Source organism: Pleuronectes platessa, chromosome 4 (assembly GCF_947347685.1).
Source record: "Pleuronectes platessa chromosome 4, fPlePla1.1, whole genome shotgun sequence".
NCBI lineage: Eukaryota > Metazoa > Chordata > Actinopteri > Pleuronectiformes > Pleuronectidae > Pleuronectes > Pleuronectes platessa.
The window spans coordinates 5,196,249-5,223,501 of record NC_070629.1 but is presented as its reverse complement, the minus strand read 5'-3'; the positions used below and the strand labels follow the sequence as shown (position 1 = coordinate 5,223,501).

Below are 27,253 nucleotides of genomic sequence, written 5' to 3'. Positions count from 1 at the left end.
TTTGTCTTAGTCAATTGTTGGAGTTTTTTTTTTCATTGTGTGTACACCACATCCAGCATTTCAGTTTTTACTTAAAGCTATATACTGTTGATATTTGTTACTGCACTTCCACTGTTGTTCACCCTGTGCAGATGAACACTGGAAAATAAATGGAGTTGATCCTCACTGTATACGTGGCCGGTTAGCTCAGATGGTCAGAGCGTGGTGCTAATAACGCCAAGGTCATGGGTTCAAGCCCCATACTGGCCAGTTGTTTGTAACAGATGCAAAGCCATTTCACGAAAGCTTCTCTAAATAATGGATGTCAGGAAGATTGCTCACTTGGTGAAATATCCAGCATGGACTGAATTCTAACTGCACCTGTTTCTTCACTAACTATTATTGCCTGTATCCTCTCCAAGTTGTGAACAACAATAATATGATAGTTTAAAGCAAAAGGTGTCTTGAACCCCTGAGATATGGAATAGAAAAGCACTTCATACAGTATGACTTGTTTTGGTGTGAAGGATTTGTCATTGTGTGTAGACCACATATAGCATTTCAGTTTTTTCTTAAGGCACTACACTTTAGATATTTTTGTAAATTGAGGGACTTTCAACCACGAAGGGACTCGAACCCTCAATCTTCTGATTCGAAGTCAGACGCCTTGTCCATTAGGCCACGTGGTCTTAGTTCTCTCATGTAAGGTTGAACTCATCGAGATCCAATCATTTATAAAAGCTTCTCTGAATTAAAATACTTGGCCGAAAGATTGTTCTATGAAATATCTTACTTTATTGAAGTTTTTTTTTTTTAACCATGTGTATGTGTACTAAATATCCAAAAAACGCATAGTGACTCATTCACCTAATTGTACTGCACTTCTACTGTTGTTTTCACTGTGCAAAATGATCACTGGAATAAAAAATGGAGTCTATCCTCACTCTATAAATGGCCGGTTAGATCAGATGGTCAGAGCGTGGTGCTAATAACGCCAAGGTCATGGGTTCAAACCCCATACTGGCCATTTTTCTGTAACAGTGGCAATGCCATTTCACAAAAGCTTCTCTGAATTATGGATGTCAGGAAGATTGCTCACTTGGTGAAATATCCAGCATGGACTGAATTCTGAATGCACCTGTTTGGTGTTCTCTAACTATTATTGCCTGTGTCCTTTCCAAGTTGTGAAAAATAACATGATAATTTAAAGCACACGGGGTCTTGAACCCCTGAGATATGGAATAGAAAAGCAACTTCATACATTAAGATTTGTTTTTTGTCTTAGTCAATTGTTGGAGGGTTTTTTTTCATTGTGTGTACACCACATCCAGCATTTCAGTTTTTACTTAAAGCACTATACTGTTGATATTTGTTACTGCACTTCCACTGTTGTTCACCCTGTGCAGATGAACACTGGAAAATAAATGGAGTGGTCAGAGCGTGGTGCTAATAACGCCAAGGTCATGGGTTCAAGCCCCATACTGGCCAGTTGTTTGTAACAGATGCAAAGCCATTTCACGAAAGCTTCTCTAAATAATGGATGTCAGGAAGATTGCTCACTTGGTGAAATATCCAGCATGGACTGAATTCTAACTGCACCTGTTTCTTCACTAACTATTATTGCCTGTATCCTCTCCAAGTTGTGAACAACAATAATATGATAGTTTAAAGGAAAAGGTGTCTTGAACCCCTGAGATATGGAATAGAAAAGCACTTTATACAGTATGACTTGTTTTGGTGTGAAGGATTTGTCATTGTGTGTAGACCACATATAGCATTTCAGTTTTTTCTTAAGGCACTACACTTTAGATATTTTTGTAAATTGAGGGACTTTCAACCACGAAGGGACTCGAACCCTCAATCTTCTGATTCGAAGTCAGACGCCTTGTCCATTAGGCCACGTGGTCTTAGTTCTCTCATGTAAGGTTGAACTCATCGAGATCCAATCATTTATAAAAGCTTCTCTGAATTAAAATACTTGGCCGAAAGATTGTTCTATGAAATATCTTACTTTATTGAAGTTTTTTTTTTTTAACCATGTGTATGTGTACTAAATATCCAAAAAACGCATAGTGACTCATTCACCTAATTGTACTGCACTTCTACTGTTGTTTTCACTGTGCAAAATGATCACTGGAATAAAAAATGGAGTCTATCCTCACTCTATAAATGGCCGGTTAGATCAGATGGTCAGAGCGTGGTGCTAATAACGCCAAGGTCATGGGTTCAAACCCCATACTGGCCATTTTTCTGTAACAGTGGCAATGCCATTTCACAAAAGCTTCTCTGAATTATGGATGTCAGGAAGATTGCTCACTTGGTGAAATATCCAGCATGGACTGAATTCTGAATGCACCTGTTTGGTGTTCTCTAACTATTATTGCCTGTGTCCTTTCCAAGTTGTGAAAAATAACATGATAATTTAAAGCACACGGGGTCTTGAACCCCTGAGATATGGAATAGAAAAGCAACTTCATACATTAAGATTTGTTTTTTGTCTTAGTCAATTGTTGGAGGGTTTTTTTTCATTGTGTGTACACCACATCCAGCATTTCAGTTTTTACTTAAAGCTATATACTGTTGATATTTGTTACTGCACTTCCACTGTTGTTCACCCTGTGCAGATGAACACTGGAAAATAAATGGAGTTGATCCTCACTATATACGTGGCCGGTTAGCTCAGATGGTCAGAGCGTGGTGCTAATAACGCCAAGGTCATGGGTTCAAGCCCCATACTGGCCAGTTGTTTGTAACAGATGCAAAGCCATTTCACGAAAGCTTCTCTGAATAATGGATGTCAGGAAGATTGCTCACTTGGTGAAATATCCAGCATGGACTGAATTCTAACTCAACCTGTTTCTTCACTAACTATTATTGCCTGTATCCTCTCCAAGTTGTGAACAATAATATGATAGTTTAAAGCACAAGGTGTCTTGAACCCCTGAGATATGGAATAGAAAAGCACTTCATACAGTATGACTTGTTTTGGTGTTAAGGATTTGTCATTGTGTGTAGACCACATATAGCATTTCAGTTTTTTCTTAAGGCACTACACTGCATATATTTTTGTAAACTGAGGGACTTTCAACCACGAAGGGACTCGAACTCTCAATCTTCTGATTCGAAGTCAGACGCCTTGTCCATTAGGCCACGTGGTCTTAGTTCTCTCATCTAAGATTGAACTCATCGAGATCCAATCATTTATAAAAGCTTCTCTGAATTAAAATACTTGGCCGAAAGATTGTTCTATGAAATATCTTACTTTATTGAAGTTTTTTTTTTTAACCATGTGTATGTGTACTAAATATCCAAAAAACGCATAGTGACTCATTCACCTAATCGTGCTGCACTTCTACTGTTGTTTTCCCTGTGCAAAATGATCACTGGAATAAAAAATGGAGTCTATCCTCACTCTATAAATGGCCGGTTAGCTCAGATGGTCAGAGCGTGGTGCTAATAACGCCAAGGTCATGGGTTCAAACCCCATACTGGCCATTTTTCTGTAACAGTGGCAATGCCATTTCACAAAAGCTTCTCTGAATTATGGATGTCAGGAAGATTGCTCACTTTGTGAAATATCCAGCATGGACTGAATTCTAAATGCACCTGTTTGGTGTTCTCTAACTATTATTGCCTGTGTCCTTTCCAAGTTGTGAACAATAATATGATAGTTTAAAGCACAATGGGTCTTGAACCACTGAGATATGGAATAGAAAAGCAACTTAATACATTAAGATTTGTTTTGGTCTAAGTCAATGGTTGGAGTTTTTTTTTTCATTGTGTGTACACCACATCCAGCATTTCAGTTTTTACTTAAAGCACTATACTGTTGATATTTGTTACTGCACTTCCACTGTTGTTCAACCTGTGCAGATGAACACTGAAAAATAAATGGAGTGGTCAGAGCGTGGTGCTAATAACGCCAAGGTCATGGGTTCAAGCCCCATACTGGCCAGTTGTTTGTAACAGATGCAAAGCCATTTCACGAAAGCTTCTCTAAATAATGGATGTCAGGAAGATTGCTCACTTGGTGAAATATCCAGCATGGACTGAATTCTAACTGCACCTGTTTCTTCACTAACTATTATTGCCTGTATCCTCTCCAAGTTGTGAACAACAATAATATGATAGTTTAAAGGAAAAGGTGTCTTGAACCCCTGAGATATGGAATAGAAAAGCACTTTATACAGTATGACTTGTTTTGGTGAAGGATTTGTCATTGTGTGTAGACCACATATAGCATTTCAGTTTTTTCTTAAGGCACTACACTTTAGATATTTTTGTAAATTGAGGGACTTTCAACCACGAAGGGACTCCAACCCTCAATCTTCTGATTCGAAGTCAGACGCCTTGTCCATTACGCCACGTGGTCTTAGTTCTCTCATGTAAGGTTGAACTCATCGAGATCCAATCATTTATAAAAGCTTCTCTGAATTAAAATACTTGGCCGAAAGATTGTTCTATGAAATATCTTACTTTATTGAAGTTTTTTTTTTTTAACCATGTGTATGTGTACTAAATATCCAAAAAACGCATAGTGACTCATTCACCTAATTGTACTGCACTTCTACTGTTGTTTTCACTGTGCAAAATGATCACTGGAATAAAAAATGGAGTCTATCCTCACTCTATAAATGGCCGGTTAGATCAGATGGTCAGAGCGTGGTGCTAATAACGCCAAGGTCATGGGTTCAAACCCCATACTGGCCATTTTTCTGTAACAGTGGCAATGCCATTTCACAAAAGCTTCTCTGAATTATGGATGTCAGGAAGATTGCTCACTTGGTGAAATATCCAGCATGGACTGAATTCTGAATGCACCTGTTTGGTGTTCTCTAACTATTATTGCCTGTGTCCTTTCCAAGTTGTGAAAAATAACATGATAATTTAAAGCACACGGGGTCTTGAACCCCTGAGATATGGAATAGAAAAGCAACTTCATACATTAAGATTTGTTTTTTGTCTTAGTCAATTGTTGGAGGGTTTTTTTTCATTGTGTGTACACCACATCCAGCATTTCAGTTTTTACTTAAAGCTATATACTGTTGATATTTGTTACTGCACTTCCACTGTTGTTCACCCTGTGCAGATGAACACTGGAAAATAAATGGAGTTGATCCTCACTATATACGTGGCCGGTTAGCTCAGATGGTCAGAGCGTGGTGCTAATAACGCCAAGGTCATGGGTTCAAGCCCCATACTGGCCAGTTGTTTGTAACAGATGCAAAGCCATTTCACGAAAGCTTCTCTGAATAATGGATGTCAGGAAGATTGCTCACTTGGTGAAATATCCAGCATGGACTGAATTCTAACTCAACCTGTTTCTTCACTAACTATTATTGCCTGTATCCTCTCCAAGTTGTGAACAATAATATGATAGTTTAAAGCACAAGGTGTCTTGAACCCCTGAGATATGGAATAGAAAAGCACTTCATACAGTATGACTTGTTTTGGTGTTAAGGATTTGTCATTGTGTGTAGACCACATATAGCATTTCAGTTTTTTCTTAAGGCACTACACTGCATATATTTTTGTAAACTGAGGGACTTTCAACCACGAAGGGACTCGAACTCTCAATCTTCTGATTCGAAGTCAGACGCCTTGTCCATTAGGCCACGTGGTCTTAGTTCTCTCATCTAAGATTGAACTCATCGAGATCCAATCATTTATAAAAGCTTCTCTGAATTAAAATACTTGGCCGAAAGATTGTTCTATGAAATATCTTACTTTATTGAAGTTTTTTTTTTTAACCATGTGTATGTGTACTAAATATCCAAAAAACGCATAGTGACTCATTCACCTAATCGTGCTGCACTTCTACTGTTGTTTTCCCTGTGCAAAATGATCACTGGAATAAAAAATGGAGTCTATCCTCACTCTATAAATGGCCGGTTAGCTCAGATGGTCAGAGCGTGGTGCTAATAACGCCAAGGTCATGGGTTCAAACCCCATACTGGCCATTTTTCTGTAACAGTGGCAATGCCATTTCACAAAAGCTTCTCTGAATTATGGATGTCAGGAAGATTGCTCACTTTGTGAAATATCCAGCATGGACTGAATTCTAACTGCACCTGTTTCTTCACTAACTATTATTGCCTGTATCCTCTCCAAGTTGTGAACAACAATAATATGATAGTTTAAAGGAAAAGGTGTCTTGAACCCCTGAGATATGGAATAGAAAAGCACTTCATACAGTATGACTTGTTTTGGTGTGAAGGATTTGTCATTGTGTGTAGACCACATATAGCATTTCAGTTTTTTCTTAAGGCACTACACTTTAGATATTTTTGTAAATTGAGGGACTTTCAACCACAAAGGGACTCGAACCCTCAATCTTCTGATTCGAAGTCAGACGCCTTGTCCATTAGGCCACGTGGTCTTAGTTCTTTAATGTAAGGTTGAACTCATCGAGATCCAATCATTTATAAAAGCTTCTCTGAATTAAAATACTTGGCCGAAAGATTGTTCTATGAAATATCTCACTTTATTGAAGTTTTTTTTTTTTAACCATGTGTATGTGTACTAAATATCCAAAAAACGCATAGTGACTCATTCACCTAATCGTACTGCACTTCTACTGTTGTTTTCACTGTGCAAAATGATCACTGGAATAAAAAATGGAGTCTATCCTCACTCTATAAATGGCCGGTTAGCTCAGATGGTCAGAGCGTGGTGCTAATAACGCCAAGGTCATGGGTTCAAACCCCATACTGGCCATTTTTCTGTAACAGTGGCAATGCCATTTCACAAAAGCTTCCCTGAATTATGGATGTCAGGAAGATTGCTCACTTGGTGAAATATCCAGCATGGACTGAATTATAAATGCACCTGTTTGGTGTTCTCTAACTATTATTGCCTGTGTCCTTTCCAAGTTGTGAACAATAACATGATAGTTTAAAGCACAAGGGGTCTTGAACCCCTGAGATATGGAATAGAAAAGCAACTTCATACATTAAGATTTGTTTTTGTCTTAGTCAATTGTTGGAGTTTTTTTTTTTCATTGTATGTACACCACATCCAGCATTTCAGTTTTTACTTAAAGCACTATACTGTTGATATTTGTTACTGCACTTCCACTGTTGTTCACCCTGTGCAGATGAACACTGGAAAATAAATGGAGTTGATCCTCACTCTATAAATGGCCGGTTAGCTCAGATGGTCAGAGCGTGGTGCTAATAACGCCAAGGTCATGGGTTCAAGCCCCATACTGGCCAGTTGTTTGTAACAGATGCAAAGCCATTTCACGAAAGCTTCTCTAAATAATGGATGTCAGGAAGATTGCTCACTTGGTGAAATATCCAGCATGGACTGAATTCTAACTGCACCTGTTTCTTCACTAACTATTATTGCCTGTATCCTCTCCAAGTTGTGAACAACAATAATATGATAGTTTAAAGGAAAAGGTGTCTTGAACCCCTGAGATATGGAATAGAAAAGCACTTCATACAGTATGACTTGTTTTGGTGTGAAGGATTTGTCATTGTGTGTAGACCACATATAGCATTTCAGTTTTTTCTTAAGGCACTACACTTTAGATATTTTTGTAAATTGAGGGACTTTCAACCACGAAGGGACTCGAACCCTCAATCTTCTGATTCGAAGTCAGACGCCTTGTCCATTAGGCCACGTGGTCTTAGTTCTCTCATGTAAGGTTGAACTCATCGAGATCCAATCATTTATAAAAGCTTCTCTGAATTAAAATACTTGGCCGAAAGATTGTTCTATGAAATATCTCACTTTATTGAAGTTTTTTTTTTTTAACCATGTGTATGTGTACTAAATATCCAAAAAACGCATAGTGACTCATTCACCTAATCGTACTGCACTTCTACTGTTGTTTTCACTGTGCAAAATGATCACTGGAATAAAAAATGGAGTCTATCCTCACTCTATAAATGGCCGGTTAGCTCAGATGGTCAGAGCGTGGTGCTAATAACGCCAAGGTCATGGGTTCAAACCCCCTACTGGCCATTTTTCTGTAACAGTGGCAATGCCATTTCACAAAAGCTTCTCTGAATTATGGATGTCAGGAAGATTGCTCACTTGGTGAAATATCCAGCATGGACTGAATTCTAAATGCACCTGTTTGGTGTTCTCTAACTATTATTGCCTGTGTCCTTTCCAAGTTGTGAACAATAACATGATAGTTTAAAGCACAAGGGGTCTTGAACCCCTGAGATATGGAATAGAAAAGCAACTTAATACATTAAGATTTGTTTTTGTCTTAGTCAATTGTTGGAGTTTTTTTTTTCATTGTGTGTACACGACATCCAGCATTTCAGTTTTTACTTAAAGCACTATACTGTTGATATTTGTTACTGCACTTCCACTGTTGTTCAACCTGTGCAGATGAACACTGAAAAATAAATGGAGTTGATCCTCACTATATATGTGGCCGGTTAGCTCAGATGGTCAGAGCGTGGTGCTAATAACGCCAAGGTCATGGGTTCAAACCCCATACTGGCCAGTTGTTTGTAACAGATGCAAAGCCATTTCACGAAAGCTTCTCTAAATAATGGATGTCAGGAAGATTGCTCACTTGGTGAAATATCCAGCATGGACTGAATTCTAACTCAACCTGTTTCTTCACTAACTATTATTGCCTGTATCCTCTCCAAGTTGTGAACAATAATATGATAGTGTAAAGCCCAAGGTGTCTTGAACCCCTGAGATATGGAATAGAAAAGCACTTCATACAGTATGACTTGTTTTGGTGTTAAGGATTTGTCATTGTGTGTAGACCACATATAGCATTTCAGTTTTTTCTTAAGGCACTACACTGCATATATTTTTGTAAATTGAGGGACTTTCAACCACGAAGGGACTCGAACTTTCAATCTTCTGATTCCAAGTCAGACGCCTTGTCCATTAGGCCACGCGGTCTTAGTTCTCTCATCTAAGATTGAACTCATCGAGATCCAATCATTTATAAAAGCTTCTCTGAATTAAAATACTTGGCCGAAAGATTGTTCTATGAAATATCTTACTTTATTGAAGTTTTTTTTTTTTAACCATGTGTATGTGTACTAAATATCCAAAAAACGCATAGTGACTCATTCACCTAATCGTACTGCACTTCTACTGTTGTTTTCACTGTGCAAAATGATCACTGGAATAAAAAATGGAGTCTATCCTCACTCTATAAATGGCCGGTTAGCTCAGATGGTCAGAGCGTGGTGCTAATAACGCCAAGGTCATGGGTTCAAACCCCATACTGGCCATTTTTCTGTAACAGTGGCAATGCCATTTCACAAAAGCTTCTCTGAATTATGGATGTCAGGAAGATTGCTCACTTGGTGAAATATCCAGCATGGACTGAATTCTAACTGCACCTGTTTCTTCACTAACTATTATTGCCTGTATCCTCTCCAAGTTGTGAACAACAATAATATGATAGTTTAAAGCAAAAGGTGTCTTGAACCCCTGAGATATGGAATAGAAAAGCACTTCATACAGTATGACTTGTTTTGGTGTGAAGGATTTGTCATTGTGTGTAGACCACATATAGCATTTCAGTTTTTTCTTAAGACACTACACTTTAGATATTTTTGTAAATTGAGGGACTTTCAACCACGAAGGGACTCGAACCCTCAATCTTCTGATTCGAAGTCAGACGCCTTGTCCATTAGGCCACGTGGTATTAGTTCTCTCATGTAAGGTTGAACTCATCGAGATCCAATCATTTATAAAAGCTTCTCTGAATTAAAATACTTGGCCGAAAGATTGTTCTATGAAATATCTTACTTTATTGAAGTTTTTTTTTTTTAACCATGTGTATGTGTACTAAATATCCAAAAAACGCATAGTGACTCATTCACCTAATCGTACTGCACTTCTACTGTTGTTTTCACTGTGCAAAATGATCACTGGAATAAAAAATGGAGTCTATCCTCACTCTATAAATGGCCGGTAAGCTCAGATGGTCAGAGCGTGGTGCTAATAACGCCAAGGTCATGGGTTCAAACCCCATACTGGCCATTTTTCTGTAACAGTGGCAATGCCATTTCACAAAAGCTTCTCTGAATTATGGATGTCAGGAAGATTACTCACTTGGTGAAATATCCAGCATGGACTGAATTCTAAATGCACCTGTTTGGTGTTCTCTAACTATTATTGCCTGTGTCCTTTCCAAGTTGTGAACAATAACATGATAATTTAAAGCACAAGGGGTCTTGAACCCCTGAGATATGGAATAGAAAAGCAACTTAATACATTAAGATTTGTTTTTGTCTTAGTCAATTGTTGGAGTTTTTTTTTCATTGTGTGTACACCACATCCAGCATTTCAGTTTTTACTTAAAGCTATATACTGTTGATATTTGTTACTGCACTTCCACTGTTGTTCACCCTGTGCAGATGAACACTGGAAAATAAATGGAGTTGATCCTCACTATATACGTGGCCTGTTAGCTCAGATGGTCAGAGCGTGGTGCTAATAACGCGAAGGTCATGGGTTCAAGCCCCATACTGGCCAGTTGTTTGTAACAGATGCAAAGCCATTTCACGAAAGCTTCTCTAAATAATGGATGTCAGGAAGATTGCTCACTTGGTGAAATATCCAGCATGGACTGAATTCTGAATGCACCTGTTTGGTGTTCTCTAACTATTATTGCCTGTGTCCTTTCCAAGTTGTGAACAATAACATGATAATTTAAAGCACAAGGGGTCTTGAACCCCTGAGATATGGAATAGAAAAGCAACTTAATACATTAAGATTTGTTTTTGTCTTAGTCAATTGTTGGAGTTTTTTTTTTCATTGTGTGTACACCACATCCAGCATTTCAGTTTTTACTTAAAGCTATATACTGTTGATATTTGTTACTGCACTTCCACTGTTGTTCACCCTGTGCAGATGAACACTGGAAAATAAATGGAGTTGATCCTCACTATATACGTGGCCTGTTAGCTCAGATGGTCAGAGCGTGGTGCTAATAACGCGAAGGTCATGGGTTCAAGCCCCATACTGGCCAGTTGTTTGTAACAGATGCAAAGCCATTTCACGAAAGCTTCTCTAAATAATGGATGTCAGGAAGATTGCTCACTTGGTGAAATATCCAGCATGGACTGAATTCTAACTGCACCTGTTTCTTCACTAACTATTATTGCCTGTATCCTCTCCAAGTTGTGAACAACAATTATATGATAGTTTAAAGCAAAAGGTGTCTTGAACCCCTGAGATATGGAATAGAAAAGCACTTCATACAGTATGACTTGTTTTGGTGTGAAGGATTTGTCATTGTGTGTAGACCACATATAGCATTTCAGTTTTTTCTTAAGACACTACACTTTAGATATTTTTGTAAATTGAGGGACTTTCAACCACGAAGGGACTCGAACCCTCAATCTTCTGATTCGAAGTCAGACGCCTTGTCCATTAGGCCACGTGGTATTAGTTCTCTCATGTAAGGTTGAACTCATCGAGATCCAATCATTTATAAAAGCTTCTCTGAATTAAAATACTTGGCCGAAAGATTGTTCTATGAAATATCTTACTTTATTGAAGTTTTTTTTTTTTAACCATGTGTATGTGTACTAAATATCCAAAAAACGCATAGTGACTCATTCACCTAATCGTACTGCACTTCTACTGTTGTTTTCACTGTGCAAAATGATCACTGGAATAAAAAATGGAGTCTATCCTTACTCTATAAATGGCCGGTAAGCTCAGATGGTCAGAGCGTGGTGCTAATAACGCCAAGGTCATGGGTTCAAACCCCATACTGGCCATTTTTCTGTAACAGTGGCAATGCCATTTCACAAAAGCTTCTCTAAATAATGGATGTCAGGAAGATTGCTCACTTGGTGAAATGGACTGAATTCTGAATGCACCTGTTTGGTGTTCTCTAACTATTATTGCCTGTGTCCTTTCCAAGTTGTGAACAATAACATTATAATTTAAAGCACAAGGGGTCTTGAACCCCTGAGATATGGAATAGAAAAGCAACTTAATACATTAAGATTTGTTTTTGTCTTAGTCAATTGTTGGAGTTTTTTTTTTCATTGTGTGTACACCACATCCAGAATTTCAGTTTTTACTTAAAGCTATATACTGTTGATATTTGTTACTGCACTTCCACTGTTGTTCACCCTGTGCAGATGAACACTGGAAAATAAATGGAGTTGATCCTCATTATATATGTGGCCGGTTAGCTCAGATGGTCAGAGCGTGGTGCTAATAACGCCAAGGTCATGGGTTCAAGCCCCATACTGGCCAGTTGTTTGTAACAGATGCAAAGCCATTTCACGAAAGCTTCTCTAAATAATGGATGTCAGGAAGATTGCTCACTTTGTGAAATATCCAGCATGGACTGAATTCTGAATGCACCTGTTTGGTGTTCTCTAACTATTATTGCCTGTGTCCTTTCCAAGTTTTGAACAATAACATGATAATTTAAAGCACAAGGGGTCTTGAACCCCTGAGATATGGAATAGAAAAGCAACTTAATACATTAAGATTTGTTTTTGTCTTAGTCAATTGTTGGAGTTTTTTTTTTCATTGTGTGTACACCACATCCAGCATTTCAGTTTTTACTTAAAGCTATATACTGTTGATATTTGTTACTGCACTTCCACTGTTGTTCACCCTGTGCAGATGAACACTGGAAAATAAATGGAGTTGATCCTCACTATATACGTGGCCTGTTAGCTCAGATGGTCAGAGCGTGGTGCTAATAACGCGAAGGTCATGGGTTCAAGCCCCATACTGGCCATTTTTCTGTAACAGGAAGATTACTCACTTGGTGAAATATCCAGCATGGACTGAATTATAAATGCACCTGTTTGGTGTTCTCTAACTATTATTGCCTGTGTCCTTTCCAAGTTGTGAACAATAACATGATAATTTAAAGCACAAGGGGTCTTGAACCCCTGAGATATGGAATAGAAAAGCAACTTAATACATTAAGATTTGTTTTTGTCTTAGTCAATTGTTGGAGTTTTTTTTTTCATTGTGTGTACACCACATCCAGCATTTCAGTTTTTACTTAAAGCTATATACTGTTGATATTTGTTACTGTACTTCCACTGTTGTTCACCCTGTGCAGATGAACACTGGAAAATAAATGGAGTTGATCCTCACTATATACGTGGCCTGTTAGCTCAGATGGTCAGAGCGTGGTGCTAATAACGCGAAGGTCATGGGTTCAAGCCCCATACTGGCCAGTTGTTTGTAACAGTTGCAAAGCCATTTCACGAAAGCTTCTCTAAATAATGGATGTCAGGAAGATTGCTCACTTGGTGAAATATCCAGCATGGACTGAATTCTGAATGCACCTGTTTGGTGTTCTCTAACTATTATTGCCTGTGTCCTTTCCAAGTTGTGAACAATAACATGATAATTTAAAGCACAAGGGGTCTTGAACCCCTGAGATATGGAATAGAAAAGCAACTTAATACATTAAGATTTGTTTTTGTCTTAGTCAATTGTTGGAGTTTTTTTTTTCATTGTGTGTACACCACATCCAGCATTTCAGTTTTTACTTAAAGCTATATACTGTTGATATTTGTTACTGCACTTCCACTGTTGTTCACCCTGTGCAGATGAACACTGGAAAATAAATGGAGTTGATCCTCACTATATACGTGGCTGGTTAGCTCAGATGGTCAGAGCGTGGTGCTAATAACGCCAAGGTCATGGGTTCAAACCCCATACTGGCCATTTTTCTGTAACAGTGGCAATGCCATTTCACAAAAGCTTCCCTGAATTATGGATGTCAGGAAGATTGCTCACTTGGTGAAATATCCAGCATGGACTAAATTATAAATGCACCTGTTTGGTGTTCTCTAACTATTATTGCCTGTGTCCTTTCCAAGTTGTGAACAATAACATGATAATTTAAAGCACAAGGGGTCTTGAACCCCTGAGATATGGAATAGAAAAGCACTTCATACAGTATGACTTGTTTTGGTGTGAAGGATTTGTCATTGTGTGTAGACCACATATAGCATTTCAGTTTTTTCTTAAGGCCCTACACTTTAGATATTTTTGTAAATTGAGGGACTTTCAACCATGAAGGGACTCGAACCCTCAATCTTCTGATTCGAAGTCAGACGCCTTGTCCATTAGGCCACGTGGTCTTAGATTCTCATGTAAGGTTGAACTCATCGAGATCCAATCATTTATAAGAGCTTCTCTGAATTAAAATACTTGGCCGAAAGATTGTTCTATGAAATATCTTACTTTATTGAAGTTTTTTTTTTTAACAATGTGTATGTGTACTAAATATCCAAAAAACGCATAATGACTCATTCACCTAATCGTACTGCACTTCTACTGTTGTTTTCCCTGTGCAAAATGATCACTGGAATAAAAAATGGAGTCTATCCTCACTCTATAAATGGCCGGTTAGCTCAGATGGTCAGAGCGTGGTGCTAATAACGCCAAGGTCATGGGTTCAAGCCCCATACTGGCCATTTTTCTGTAACAGTGGCAATGCCATTTCACAAAAGCTTCTCTGAATTATGGATGTCAGGAAGATTGCTCACTTGGTGAAATATCCAGCATGGACTGAATTCTGAATGCACCTGTTTGGTGTTCTCTAACTATTATTGCCTGTGTCCTTTCCAAGTTGTGAACAATAACATGATAATTTAAAGCACAAGGGGTCTTGAACCCCTGAGATATGGAATAGAAAAGCAACTTAATACATTAAGATTTGTTTTTGTCTCAGTCAATTGTTGGAGTTTTTTTTTTCATTGTGTGTACACCACATCCAGCATTTCAGTTTTTACTTAAAGCACTATACTGTTGATATTTGTTACTGCACTTCCACTGTTGTTCACCCTGTGCCGATGAACACTGGAAAATAAATGGAGTTGATCCTCACTATATACGTGGCCGGTTAGCTCAGATGGTCAGAGCGTGGTGCTAATAACGCCAAGGTCATGGGTTCAAGCCCCATACTGGCCAGTTGTTTGTAACAGATGCAAAGCCATTTCACGAAAGCTTCTCTAAATAATGGATGTCAGGAAGATTGCTCACTTGGTGAAATATCCAGCATGGACTGAATTATGAATGCACCTGTTTGGTGTTCTCTAACTATTATTGCCTGTGTCCTTTCCAAGTTGTGAACAATAATATGATAGTTTAAAGCACAAGGGGTCTTGAACCACTGAGATATGGAATAGAAAAGCAACTTAATACATTAAGATTTGTTTTGGTCTAAGTCAATGGTTGGAGTTTTTTTTTTCATTGTGTGTACACCACATCCAGCATTTCAGTTTTTACTTAAAGCACTATAGTGTTGATATTTGTTACTGCACTTCCACTGTTGTTCACCCTGTGCAGATGAACACTGGAAAATAAATGGAGTTGATCCTCACTATATACGTGGCCGGTTAGCTCAGATGGTCAGAGCGTGGTGCTGATAACGCCAAGGTCATGGGTTCAAGCCCCATACTGGCCAGTTGTTTGTAACAGATGCAAAGCCATTTCACGAAAGCTTCTCTGAATAATGGATGTCAGGAAGATTGCTCACTTGGTGAAATATCCAGCATGGACTGAATTCTAACTCAACCTGTTTCTTCACTAACTATTATTGCCTGTATCCTCTCCAAGTTGTGAACAATAATATGATAGTTTAAAGCACAAGGTGTCTTGAACCCCTGAGATATGGAATAGAAAAGCACTTCATACAGTATGACTTGTTTTGGTGTGAAGGATTTGTCATTGTGTGTAGACCACATATAGCATTTCAGTTTTTTCTTAAGGCCCTACACTTTAGATATTTTTGTAAATTGAGGGACTTTCAACCACGAAGGGACTCGAACCCTCAATCTTCTGATTCGAAGTCAGACGCCTTGTCCATTAGGCCACGTGGTCTTAGTTCTCTCATCTAAGATTGAACTCATCGAGATCCAATCATTTATAAAAGCTTCTCTGAATTAAAATACTTGGCCGAAAGATTGTTCTATGAAATATCTTACTTTATTGAAGTTTTTTTTTTTAACCATGTGTATGTGTACTAAATATCCAAAAAACGCATAGTGACTCATTCACCTATGTTGGGACCTACAGCCACAGAGAACCATAAAATGAGGACTGGTGGAAGATTCCACTCCAGCCTAAAGTACGGGGGGGGAGCAGGCTACAGTTGAAACTGTCAATGACCCCTGCTGTGTCTCTAGCCGCGCCTCAGATTTTGAACTCTGACCTTCCTATTGGCCTAAGACCCTTAGTCCTGCTAGAAGGCGGGAGTCACCTCTAAGGTGCTATTTAAGGGCAAACACACCGAAAATATTTCTTTCCAGTTCCACTCACATTAGAGCTAGCATCTCCAGTTTAGTTCTCAGTGATTCACAGGACACAAAGGAAACAAACTTAACAGCTGTTTGATTTTTCATAAGTTTATTTTAAACTTATCTTTTCGTAGTTTCACTTTTAGTTTAAAGCTACTTTTTCTAATCCAGTTTAAGCTTAACTTATCCTTTTTTAGTACATCGTAAGCTTATTTTATCCTATTTTTACTTAAAGCTTTTAATCTGAATAGCGCGCGGCAGAAGCTCTCCCTCACTCGCTGGCCGAGAACAGAGACACTTTCCCCGCCATCCACGGACAATCCGGCGACGGTTGTTCCTTCCTGCAGACGGGCAAAGACCTTGCCAAGGAGAACGAGAAGCATTCTCTCCGAGACGGGCAAAGACCTTGCCAAGGAGAACGAGAAGCATTCTCTCCGATTCGGCCCAGCGCAATCTCGCCGTCGCCCCCAGCGGCTCCGCGATCAGCGGCCCGAGGCCAGGACATCATCCACTTCCTCCTTCCGGGATTCGCGCTACTCCGGTCGTGCACGAAACCCCGCGAAGCAACACGAAGTAAGAGACATATGTCTGGGCAGAGTCTAGTTTAATAATTAGCGTGTTTTTGTATATGATTGTACTTTTATAGAAAGACCGCCGTGTCGATCTTATTGTGAAAAGCGCGCGGTGACGATCCGGTGCTTCCTGTTTGATTCGTGTTTCCGTCAGGCCGATCTCACAGAAGACGTGCATCTGTTAAAAGACACCTCTTACGTAGCTGGATTGCCGGCCTCACTGTGTGATCGCCTCTGACGGCGTTTTTAAGATCATCTCCGATCTGTGTTACTATATGTTTCTCTCTTTCTCTCTATTGTATTCTCTCACATCCGCCGACATACACATCCTCGCCCACGCACACACACATAGTCGCATTACATATAGTCATTCTGATATCAAGGAGGGCCTGAACGCACCTCGACGCCATTCGGCGCTAAAGCTAAGCTAAGCTAAGACAAAGAACCCCTTTGTCCTCCCTCGACCTTTGTCCCACGTGTGTTTAAGTCGGCCATCTTTGACCATCTTGACTCTAAGTTACGTGGTCCTTCGACCATTGATTGCAATACACATCGAGGCCCGCCCTCCATTCGGACTCTAAATTCCTTAGGCGACTCCGCCATTTTGAGTTGTAGTCCTGGTGTATATTACATCACCAATTTTGTAGTCAAACCCCCAGGGTTAAGCCGGCCCTCTTAAACTTCGTGAGTCATCGACCCCCCTTTCCCTCTCTCTCTCTCACACACACACACACTTCCCCCCACTCACACACACACACACACACGAACACACACACAGCCCTATCAGAAGGATTGCAGTGTGATCAATTGTGCTAAATGTGCTGCGACTGTATTGGAGATAGCGGATTGTGTTAAGTGAAGAATCATTTGGAACAACTTTGACTTTTATATCTTTTTAATAAACCCCTTTTATACTTAAAGTATTTGAATCTTGTGATTATTGGTACGTGTTTATGTGAACACAGTTGGATAACGATAGCCAGTGCTTGAACTCAAACCCTTCATCGTTTATTATATAATCCCTAATATTAACTATTGAGATTATTAATTTAACTTTATCAGATGAGACTGATACTTATAGACTGACTCGTTGGCCCCTGTAACCAGGGTGGTGCCCCTTCTCGAGTATTAATATAGATAGTAGCATTCTTAAATTGACGATTTTATTGTTGTGACTAATTATTTCATTATTCTTGGTTGATAACCTTATCATTATTAATTGATAGCTTGTACTTTCTAAATTGATAATTACTTGTTTTTCATTAGTAGTTGTTATTCATTGATTGATTATTCTTAAAGTTTACATTAATTATTTAATTATTCTTAATCAATAAACTTTATCATTCTCAAATTAGTGATTTAATAATTCTTAATTGTTGAACTTCCTTATTTACTCATTAATGGTTTTATTGTTATTTGATTACTGATCATCTTCAATTAATAATCTAATTATTTTGTTTAATAAATAATCTTTATTGTTTCAATAATCATATTCCATGATTATTGATAATTAGCCAACGTCGAGTCCCCCTACTATTGCACAACATAAATGGTGCCCCGTGTGAGGCTATCTTATTCCAACTGTGTCATAATATCTATGTACAATAATCCAACTTAGTTTTCAATAAATTGATTTTTCAATAAGTTGATTTTCAAGAGATTAATTTGTTTCAATAAATAGATTTTTCAATAAATTAACTTTTCAATAAGTTTAATTTTTCGATAAATTGATTTTCCAATAAATTAACTTTTCAATGAATTTAATTTTTTTTTCGATAAATTGATTTTTCAATAAATAAATTTTTTTCAATAAATTTAATTTTTCGATAAACTGATTTTTTTTTTTCAATAAGTTAATTTTTCAATAAATTAATTTTTCAATAGTTAAATTTTTCAATAAATTTAATTTTCGATAGATTTATTTTTCGATAAACTTAATTTTTTTTATTAAATTTAAATTTTATTAATTTTTTTTTCTTCTTCCAAAATTAATAATTTTTATTTTTTTCTTCTTTTTCCGAAATTTCAAAATTGATCATAATTGATTGTTAAGAAAAAATATTCGAGAGATTTATTTTTCTTTTCAAAATTTTATTTTTGATTCCCTTAAACCTTTGCCAAGCAGGTATATTAGGGCTTTGCGTAACCGTGGTTGGTTGCTGACCGCATTTTCAGTTGTTAGTAACTTTGATTGGAGATTTTCTGCATGTTAGTTTTGATTTTGAGATTAATTGTTGCTTACTAGGTCTAGAGGATTGAGCCGCCGAGCTATCCTGCCTAAAGTTACGTGATAGACACAGGGTAGAGCTCACCCGTGTTTCTGATCGTATAGTGCAATTTAAGATTGTTACCTGCTGGTATCCCAGCGAGTTTAAGTAATCCACTGATTGTCTTATAATACTTAGACAATGAGTAACTCTGACCAAAGTGGGGCGCAGGCCTCTCCAAGGCCAGACGACATGCCACATTTGGTCGCAGATCTGGTGAAGCTGTCGGTTGATGAGGTGAGTGAGTTCAGTGGTTACGATGTCAGTGCCTGCGATGACAAGATAAAGGAAATAGTCACGTACATGGAAGACCCTTTTGGCCCCCAACGCTCAGTAACCAAACTTCTGGGCCAACTGGCCATCCTGTACGACCGCCGATCCCAGATGAAAGCCAAACAACACTCTGACGAGATCAGTGCCATGGAAGCAGTACATCAGGCAGAGCTTAATGAAAAGTCCCATTTGCAAGGGAGGAATTCCTCTTTACAACAGGAAGTTGATAGGTCCCGTGAAGAATGGGACCAGGCACTGCAGGAGTGCGAAAACCTGCGCGAGCAGGTCAAACGTCAGAGTGAAAGAGAGGCAAGATATATAGGAAACGGTCTGTGGCCCTCTGGAATGGAAACAAGGTCAAGAATTGACACCCTTTCCGGAGGAGCCAGTGAAATAGAGACACCAGAAGAGCAACCGCAAGCACGGCCACGCCAACGTCAGGTGGCCGAAACTGATTCACCCTGGCTTATCACTAACGTTGATCAGAGATCCACCCCGGCCAACGCGAGGACGGAGCCAGCAGAAACCCCTAGGAGCACAGTGACTCTTGACCATCAGGCAACACCGAACGCCCGTCCAGCTGACGTTGGAAATCAACTCACTCTAGAAAGGGCTCCCCCTGTACGAAACTTACCTGCTCCATATCAGGACGACGGAAGAACGCCGCCCTGGATGGCTGAAGGATATTCACAATCAGGGAGGAACCCGGCCAACAACCATCCTCCACCTACCACGCAGGCGGCTGAACGATCTGGTTCTGGGTCACATCCGAACTGGTCCACCAATCTGAAGGCACGCCAAGAAGATGGTTTCTATGACCAGCACCAGGAAGAACCGGATTCGGATGACTCTGAGCACCATGAAGCACCAGTGGTACAGGGAATTCGCACCCGACAGATCGAGTCCCTGTCTAAAGACATCGATCGGTTCGATCCCGACGTCCGAGGGTCCAACGTGGACGATTATCTTCGTGAGGTAGAACGCTGCCTCTTGGACATAACCAACCCCTCATCCAGAGAAAAGCTGAAGCTAGTCTGGAAGACGACAGCCAGAAACGTCCACGCCTTCATGGAAACTCTGTCACATAAGGTCAGAGACAATTATTTCGACCTATGTCAGGCCCTGCGCGAAGAGTACTCACTCTTCACCGACCAGGCCTCCGCAACCCTCGGTGCCTTTGCTGTCCTGCAGAGGAAGAATGAATCTCCGAGGGAATATTACAGACGTCTGAGAACGGCGTACTTCCAAGGGCGTAACGCCCCCGGGCTGGAAAACGACACAGCTTTCAAATCCTTGTTCCTGCACAATCTCCACGATAGTGTGCGATATGATGTTACCATGCACTGCAGAGCTGGTGACCACTCGATGCAAGAGATGAGAAGGTACTCTCAACTAGCCTGGGAGACGCGAACACGCCAAAACAAAGGACAAGAACAGGACGTCAGGGTTCTGGGGATCCAAGCTCAACCCCACATGGATCTGGCGCTGGAGGGTAACGAGATACCTCTGGCCAAAACACACCCCAGGAGAGAGGATCGTGAACGTCGACCCGTCCAACAGGATCCTAGAAGGAACCAAGGAAGGGAGGGGTCAACCCAGCCCCGCAACCAGAGGTCACAGCACCTAACAACCTCTCAACAGAGAGGCAGGGATTGGGCTGAGCGAGGACGCCACGAGAAGTATGACAACAAATATCCCAAACATGGGAGGTCACAAGAACATGGGAAGAAACAGGACCCATGGAATCCGCAGGATAATTGGAAGAAACAGGACCCATGGAATCCGCAGGATAATTGGAAGAAACAAGAACATGGGAGGAGACAGGGACCCATGAATCAACAGGGACCCATGAATCAACAGGAACGCTGGAATCAACAGGAGCTCCCTCCACAAAGGCATCAACAGATGCATCCACAAATGGAAGATCTGATACGCCGATGGGTATCAGAGGCAGTAGGGAAACCAGATGCCTCTAAGATCCCCACTGCACCGCCTGGCCCCCCAAAGAATCCAGACTGTGGTCCCCCATCAATGTGACTAGAACAGGTGTCCGCCATCCCCACCTCCAGAGTGTACTTTGTCGGTTGGGGAAACTCAAGCACCACTAGACCACACCCTGAAATTTTCACTACAGACACTGCTCCCTTCTTAACTTTCTTGGGCGACCTTGTCCAGAAAGGCAACGCACAGCGCATATATACCTCAGTGGTAATAGGAGGCTGCTTCAGCTCCCTGGCCCTACTTGATTCAGGCTCGGAAATCAGCCTGATGTGTGCTAACACTTTCTCCCAAGTCGAAACAACCATGTTATCCCTTGGAAAACCCCTGCAAATTGAAACCTGCAACATTAATATCACCAGCTACACTCAGGACCAGTCACCCATCACAAAACGTGCCTGGATCGATATCACCTTCCAAGAGATGAGTCTGGCACATCCCATCTACATCTGTTCCATCGACACAGAACCACTGCTCATCGGTCAGGACCTGCTGGATCGATTGGCCCCGCTCATCGACTGTCATCAGGGACGCATTTGGGCTCAAGTCGATAACCCAAAACCTCTCGAGCCTAACGCCAGTCCTCCCATTCAAATCACTGCCATCCAGACACCCAGCAGAATCTCCCCGATGTACCTGCCCCTTCCAGAAACGGACTCCAGCCCGAATCCCATCAGGACCACGGCAAGTGGGCCCGGTCCACCACATGATTCAGGAAACACTTTCAGAACCCATGATTCATTCCTATGTTCCTTAAACAATGAGAACCCGTCATTGTACGTTCCCCGCATCAAAGAAGACGTTTTCCTAAACGGCATCCTGACCTCCAAAACCCTAGTAGCACTCTGGTCCGAGAAATCCGCAATCAGTATGGAAACGTACACTGATCTGTGCAGACTGGAACCCCCACCTCTTTTTGTGCGACGCTGCCACCGACTTCTCTCAGCAGAGATACCACAGACCCCTATCAAAGCGACTGGAGTGTGCGCTATCTCCGTGCGAATCGGAAAACGACAGATCTGGCATTTCGTGAGCGTAGTAGCCCAACTTCCCTTCTCATTCTTGGTAGGAGCAGATCTCCTCATCAGACTTGGAACACAAGTGGACACCATAAACCAAGTTTTGTGGTCACAAGTCAACGCCGAGAGATACTGCCTGTCCAACGACCCAGTCCAGATGCTCTCTGGACAAACGATTCCCCAAGCCTGCCAGGTCGCCAGTGAGGTTGACATGGTCATTCCTCCACGAACCGCCGGGGCCCCGATCCGACTTGAAATCCTCAAGGGACAAAGGTTACCGGGTCCGCAGGCCTTCTTCCAACCGCTGCCCTCCTTCCAGGAACTCAACCTGGCAGTCTGTGGCACGCCACTGCTGGAAGTGAACCACCGAACGACGTATGTGCTTGTGAAAAACCTCACGCACTGCCCCGTTCAATTAAAAGCACACCAAGTGATAGGAATGTTGATTGACAGCTCATTCAACGATTTCGAGCTGACGATACCAGTCATTGGGGAACTTCCCCCTTCTCTAGCCAAAGACGACGCCGTGGATCAAGTCCTTCACACATTCCCAACCAACATGATCACGGTTATGCGTCATGAGTCACTGCAAGATGAAGCCATTTGTGGAGCCTCCCTGACGACAGAAGGGGACATGATGGTGTATGCTCTAGCAACTCAACCAGGGCAGGACAGCCCAGGGGATGCACAGGCTGCAGAACTATATCCCGGGTTCGAGGCTGAGATCAGACAACAACTAGAGAAAGCAGATGCCCTGACAACAGACGCACAGAGAAAAGTGCTCCGGGATCTGTTCCTTGACTTCCAGTCAATTTTCTCCAAAGACTCTACCGATTGTGGAGTCACTGACCTCCACATGGTGCGTATCCCCACGGATCCAAACGCACCTCCGACCTTCGTACGTCAGTACAAAATCCCATTGGCAGCCTACGAGTCCATTCAAGACATCCTCGACACCCTGTTAGAGAAACGTATAATCAGGGAATGTAATTCAACTTACAATTCACCCATTTGGCCAGTGCTAAAACCAACCGGAAAATGGCGTCTCACCATCGATTACCGTCCTCTGAACAAACAAGTCCCCCTGTCCCGCTGGCCCATGATTCACCTTGATCAAGAGCTAGCCAAAGTAAAAGGAGCCACGTTCTTCTCCACCGTAGACGTGGCAAATGGATTCTGGACTATGAAGGTAGACCAAGCCGACCAATATAAACTAGCTTTCTCTTTCGGAGGTAGCCAGTACACCTGGAACCGGTGTCCTTTCGGATATTCAAACTCTCCATCCGAGTTCAACATCTTTCTCCACAAAGACATGAGTGACGCCGCAACACGTGGAAATCTCATTTATGTGGATGACATCCTCATGAGGAGCCAAACCTTTGAGGAACACATAACTGAGATCCGACATGTCCTCAAGCAACTGTCCAATGCAGGAGCCAAGCTGGCTCTCACCAAAGGCCAGTGGGGGTCTCCAAGAAATTCCTCCCCAGCTGGATAGGTCCCTTTGAGGTCGTGGGGAAACTCTCACCGGTAGCATACCGAATCAGGATCCCGAAACAGAAAAGACCCCCCACGTACAAATGGGTCCATTCAAACCAGTTTAAGCCATACCATCCTTCCCCAATCTCAGGAGCAGAGGCCTACCCCACGTCAGAAAGGGGGGAGGCAGCCCAACTCCTAGATGAAAACCACTGAACCACTCACAGCATCAATAGTCGCATGCGTAAAATTCAACCCACCAGCATGCATTAATATAAATCTTCATTCCATTTTCAGTATTAACTAGGGTTTATTTGTTTCAGGATGATGCTCCTTTGGATCCTTGGCATATTCCTCAGTCCCCAAATGGTTCAACCGGTTCAGGTGGTTGAGCAAGGCCCGCCAACCGGGATTGTTCTCCAAAACACACCTGGACTCCTCATCACGCGTTGCGGACTTTATACTCAAAGAGTCTACGTACGACTGGACCCCTGGGATGTGTATAGACTTCACATCCGTTACCCCCCACAGGCGACTGAGGGGAGGTTAAGTTCAATCCAAACGCATGATACAGTGGGACATGCCAAGCAGACCACTAGGCATATGCTCGAGCAACTGCAAAAGTTGTTGGTCACTGAGAAAGACTTCAGTAACCAAAAGAGACCAAAAAGGTTCCTAGGGGCCCTAGTTCTCGCCGCATCCGCGATCGGATCACTTTTCTCTATTGGCCTATCAGCAGCCAACTCGATCAGCGTCGGTGCACTCCAAAGGCATATGAGTGAACTAGACGACGAAATGCCAGAAATCCAACAGAGACTTAACCTCCAACAAGACCAGTTACAGGACCTGGGAAAAACGCTCCAGGGTACTGTACTGGCTGTCAACCTCCACTCTGCTCTCCTAAATAATACCCGACATGCCTTAGACACTCTGTCAGTTATCGTGAGGGACGATATAACATATGTTCAGGTAGTGAAAGACTTAATGCAGGACCTCTTAAGAGAAGTTGGCTCCACTATCAACAGCTTAAGTGCCGGTAGGATCCCCACCTATCTAGTGTCTTTAGATCTTGTTGAAGAAATCTTGCAGTCAGCTACCACTGCGATCGTGCAGCCCTCTCAGGTACACCTGGCATTTAGTCTTGGCAGTGCAATCCCTATATCAGTAGATCCACAGAACCTCGAAATAGGATTCATAGTCAACCTACCCATCATTGAACAACAGAACGTGTACCACCTAAAGTCCGTTCTCAATGTAGGATTCTGGCAGGGAAATACACATGTTAACCTTAAAACACCACCATTACTCGCCTACCATGACGAAAACCCCTCGCTCTATCTCATCCCAAATTTAAGTTTGTGCACAAAAACGAAGGACATACATTGGATTTGTCCCAGCACACCCTTTATCAGGGATGTTACTAATTACCTCTGTGGTCTGCGAGCCAATGCCCCAGAACAAAAGTGCCAAGGCAGCATGTCCACCAGGAATGAGGAAACTCCTACAAGAGTAGAGCGAGCTGGTGACAAATGGTTGGTTAACACACCCGCCACTGAAGCCATAATGGCCTATGACCGTCATGATTCATCCACTAAACTAAAGCTGTTAAACCAGACGATGTTCTTGGTGGTTCCTCAAGGGGCCACTGTACATATTGGTGACATTGTCCTCCATCATCTCAACTCCGACAGACACGACACAGAGATTGAGATCATGGACGCCTTTCAGGGTCACAACCTCACAATTGACACCGCTATCCAACAACAGCTTTTAGCTGAAGGAACAAGGGAGGTAAAGTTCCACGTTAGATCAACTGGACTTACCACCGAATTTGGTAGACACTTTCATCGGACAGCAGGAATTACAGAGCATCCCATTAGCATGGTCGCGCTGGTACTGCTCCTTAGTGGATGGGTTATTACGATAGGTGTGGCTTTCTTTCTGCACAGATACATTCAGAAACTCCAAGCGAAATTGGACTCACTCCTTTTCATTCCCAAAAGAAAGGCTAAGATAGCTCCCCGGGCTACCCAAGACATCCCACTAATTTAAGAAATTTCTGTCTGTCTCTCTTGCGCCTTTTCCTTTCCTTTCTTTTCATTTCACCTTTCGTATCAATTCATAGGTATGTTACAATTACTGCCGAGAAGAGGGTGTGAAACTGAAATCGTGTGCTGTGTTTTTAGAAATAGTAGATAGTCTCTCTGCCTAGATTTTGCCTCTGTCTGCCCAGACATAAATGTCTCACTCTGTCAAGATTATGCCTCCGTCTGCCCAGACATATATGCTCTCTCTCTGCCGAGGACAAACACCTCATGTAAAATGAACTGACTTTTCACTTTTCCCACTTCACTCAAGGATTATCCCATGGATTATAATTGGACTGTTGACCCTTGTTTGCTCTGAAAACCGCGACTAACGTCCCACTCTCCAGACAAAAGGGGGGATGTTGGGACCTACAGCCACAGAGAACCATAAAATGAGGACTGGTGGAAGATTCCACTCCAGCCTAAAGTACGGGGGGGGAGCAGGCTACAGTTGAAACTGTCAATGACCCCTGCTGTGTCTCTAGCCGCGCCTCAGATTTTGAACTCTGACCTTCCTATTGGCCTAAGACCCTTAGTCCTGCTAGAAGGCGGGAGTCACCTCTAAGGTGCTATTTAAGGGCAAACACACCGAAAATATTTCTTTCCAGTTCCACTCACATTAGAGCTAGCATCTCCAGTTTAGTTCTCAGTGATTCACAGGACACAAAGGAAACAAACTTAACAGCTGTTTGATTTTTCATAAGTTTATTTTAAACTTATCTTTTCGTAGTTTCACTTTTAGTTTAAAGCTACTTTTTCTAATCCAGTTTAAGCTTAACTTATCCTTTTTTAGTACATCGTAAGCTTATTTTATCCTATTTTTACTTAAAGCTTTTAATCTGAATAGCGCGCGGCAGAAGCTCTCCCTCACTCACTGGCCGAGAACAGAGACACTTTCCCCGCCATCCACGGACAATCCGGCGACGGTTGTTCCTTCCTGCAGACGGGCAAAGACCTTGCCAAGGAGAACGAGAAGCATTCTCTCCGAGACGGGCAAAGACCTTGCCAAGGAGAACGAGAAGCATTCTCTCCGATTCGGCCCAGCGCAATCTCGCCGTCGCCCCCAGCGGCTCCGCGATCAGCGGCCCGAGGCCAGGACATCATCCACTTCCTCCTTCCGGGATTCGCGCTACTCCGGTCGTGCACGAAACCCCGCGAAGCAACACGAAGTAAGAGACATATGTCTGGGCAGAGTCTAGTTTAATAATTAGCGTGTTTTTGTATATGATTGTACTTTTATAGAAAGACCGCCGTGTCGATCTTATTGTGAAAAGCGCGCGGTGACGATCCGGCGCTTCCTGTTTGATTCGTGTTTCCGTCAGGCCGATCTCACAGAAGACGTGC

General features: G+C 41.6%; 25 non-coding genes across 25 annotated transcripts; 15 read left to right on the top strand and 10 right to left on the bottom strand.

Annotated features, from left to right (window-relative positions):
* The first annotated feature begins 175 nt into the window (after window positions 1-175).
* Window positions 176-249, top strand: trnai-aau (transfer RNA isoleucine (anticodon AAU)). Its single transcript has one exon. It is a non-coding gene; the product is annotated as a tRNA-Ile (tRNA).
* Window positions 250-595: 346 nt separating this feature from the next.
* On the bottom strand, window positions 596-668 carry trnar-ucg (transfer RNA arginine (anticodon UCG)). The gene has a single exon. It is a non-coding gene; the product is annotated as a tRNA-Arg (tRNA).
* A 1,145-nt stretch (window positions 669-1,813) lies between these two features.
* Window positions 1,814-1,886, bottom strand: trnar-ucg (transfer RNA arginine (anticodon UCG)). Its single transcript has one exon. It is a non-coding gene; the product is annotated as a tRNA-Arg (tRNA).
* Window positions 1,887-2,647: 761 nt separating this feature from the next.
* On the top strand, window positions 2,648-2,721 carry trnai-aau (transfer RNA isoleucine (anticodon AAU)). Its single transcript has one exon. It is a non-coding gene; the product is annotated as a tRNA-Ile (tRNA).
* A 343-nt stretch (window positions 2,722-3,064) lies between these two features.
* trnar-ucg (transfer RNA arginine (anticodon UCG)) lies at window positions 3,065-3,137 on the bottom strand. The gene has a single exon. It is a non-coding gene; the product is annotated as a tRNA-Arg (tRNA).
* A 263-nt stretch (window positions 3,138-3,400) lies between these two features.
* trnai-aau (transfer RNA isoleucine (anticodon AAU)) lies at window positions 3,401-3,474 on the top strand. Its single transcript has one exon. It is a non-coding gene; the product is annotated as a tRNA-Ile (tRNA).
* A 1,638-nt stretch (window positions 3,475-5,112) lies between these two features.
* On the top strand, window positions 5,113-5,186 carry trnai-aau (transfer RNA isoleucine (anticodon AAU)). Its single transcript has one exon. It is a non-coding gene; the product is annotated as a tRNA-Ile (tRNA).
* A 343-nt stretch (window positions 5,187-5,529) lies between these two features.
* trnar-ucg (transfer RNA arginine (anticodon UCG)) lies at window positions 5,530-5,602 on the bottom strand. Its single transcript has one exon. It is a non-coding gene; the product is annotated as a tRNA-Arg (tRNA).
* Window positions 5,603-5,865: 263 nt separating this feature from the next.
* Window positions 5,866-5,939, top strand: trnai-aau (transfer RNA isoleucine (anticodon AAU)). Its single transcript has one exon. It is a non-coding gene; the product is annotated as a tRNA-Ile (tRNA).
* Window positions 5,940-6,285: 346 nt separating this feature from the next.
* trnar-ucg (transfer RNA arginine (anticodon UCG)) lies at window positions 6,286-6,358 on the bottom strand. Its single transcript has one exon. It is a non-coding gene; the product is annotated as a tRNA-Arg (tRNA).
* A 264-nt stretch (window positions 6,359-6,622) lies between these two features.
* Window positions 6,623-6,696, top strand: trnai-aau (transfer RNA isoleucine (anticodon AAU)). The gene has a single exon. It is a non-coding gene; the product is annotated as a tRNA-Ile (tRNA).
* Window positions 6,697-7,119: 423 nt separating this feature from the next.
* trnai-aau (transfer RNA isoleucine (anticodon AAU)) lies at window positions 7,120-7,193 on the top strand. Its single transcript has one exon. It is a non-coding gene; the product is annotated as a tRNA-Ile (tRNA).
* Window positions 7,194-7,539: 346 nt separating this feature from the next.
* On the bottom strand, window positions 7,540-7,612 carry trnar-ucg (transfer RNA arginine (anticodon UCG)). The gene has a single exon. It is a non-coding gene; the product is annotated as a tRNA-Arg (tRNA).
* A 264-nt stretch (window positions 7,613-7,876) lies between these two features.
* On the top strand, window positions 7,877-7,950 carry trnai-aau (transfer RNA isoleucine (anticodon AAU)). Its single transcript has one exon. It is a non-coding gene; the product is annotated as a tRNA-Ile (tRNA).
* A 422-nt stretch (window positions 7,951-8,372) lies between these two features.
* Window positions 8,373-8,446, top strand: trnai-aau (transfer RNA isoleucine (anticodon AAU)). Its single transcript has one exon. It is a non-coding gene; the product is annotated as a tRNA-Ile (tRNA).
* A 680-nt stretch (window positions 8,447-9,126) lies between these two features.
* Window positions 9,127-9,200, top strand: trnai-aau (transfer RNA isoleucine (anticodon AAU)). The gene has a single exon. It is a non-coding gene; the product is annotated as a tRNA-Ile (tRNA).
* A 344-nt stretch (window positions 9,201-9,544) lies between these two features.
* On the bottom strand, window positions 9,545-9,619 carry trnar-ucg (transfer RNA arginine (anticodon UCG)). Its single transcript has one exon. It is a non-coding gene; the product is annotated as a tRNA-Arg (tRNA).
* A 1,673-nt stretch (window positions 9,620-11,292) lies between these two features.
* On the bottom strand, window positions 11,293-11,367 carry trnar-ucg (transfer RNA arginine (anticodon UCG)). Its single transcript has one exon. It is a non-coding gene; the product is annotated as a tRNA-Arg (tRNA).
* A 751-nt stretch (window positions 11,368-12,118) lies between these two features.
* trnai-aau (transfer RNA isoleucine (anticodon AAU)) lies at window positions 12,119-12,192 on the top strand. Its single transcript has one exon. It is a non-coding gene; the product is annotated as a tRNA-Ile (tRNA).
* Window positions 12,193-13,561: 1,369 nt separating this feature from the next.
* On the top strand, window positions 13,562-13,635 carry trnai-aau (transfer RNA isoleucine (anticodon AAU)). The gene has a single exon. It is a non-coding gene; the product is annotated as a tRNA-Ile (tRNA).
* Window positions 13,636-13,981: 346 nt separating this feature from the next.
* Window positions 13,982-14,054, bottom strand: trnar-ucg (transfer RNA arginine (anticodon UCG)). The gene has a single exon. It is a non-coding gene; the product is annotated as a tRNA-Arg (tRNA).
* Window positions 14,055-14,316: 262 nt separating this feature from the next.
* On the top strand, window positions 14,317-14,390 carry trnai-aau (transfer RNA isoleucine (anticodon AAU)). Its single transcript has one exon. It is a non-coding gene; the product is annotated as a tRNA-Ile (tRNA).
* Window positions 14,391-14,812: 422 nt separating this feature from the next.
* Window positions 14,813-14,886, top strand: trnai-aau (transfer RNA isoleucine (anticodon AAU)). The gene has a single exon. It is a non-coding gene; the product is annotated as a tRNA-Ile (tRNA).
* A 422-nt stretch (window positions 14,887-15,308) lies between these two features.
* On the top strand, window positions 15,309-15,382 carry trnai-gau (transfer RNA isoleucine (anticodon GAU)). The gene has a single exon. It is a non-coding gene; the product is annotated as a tRNA-Ile (tRNA).
* Window positions 15,383-15,725: 343 nt separating this feature from the next.
* Window positions 15,726-15,798, bottom strand: trnar-ucg (transfer RNA arginine (anticodon UCG)). The gene has a single exon. It is a non-coding gene; the product is annotated as a tRNA-Arg (tRNA).
* Window positions 15,799-27,253: the final 11,455 nt, after the last annotated feature.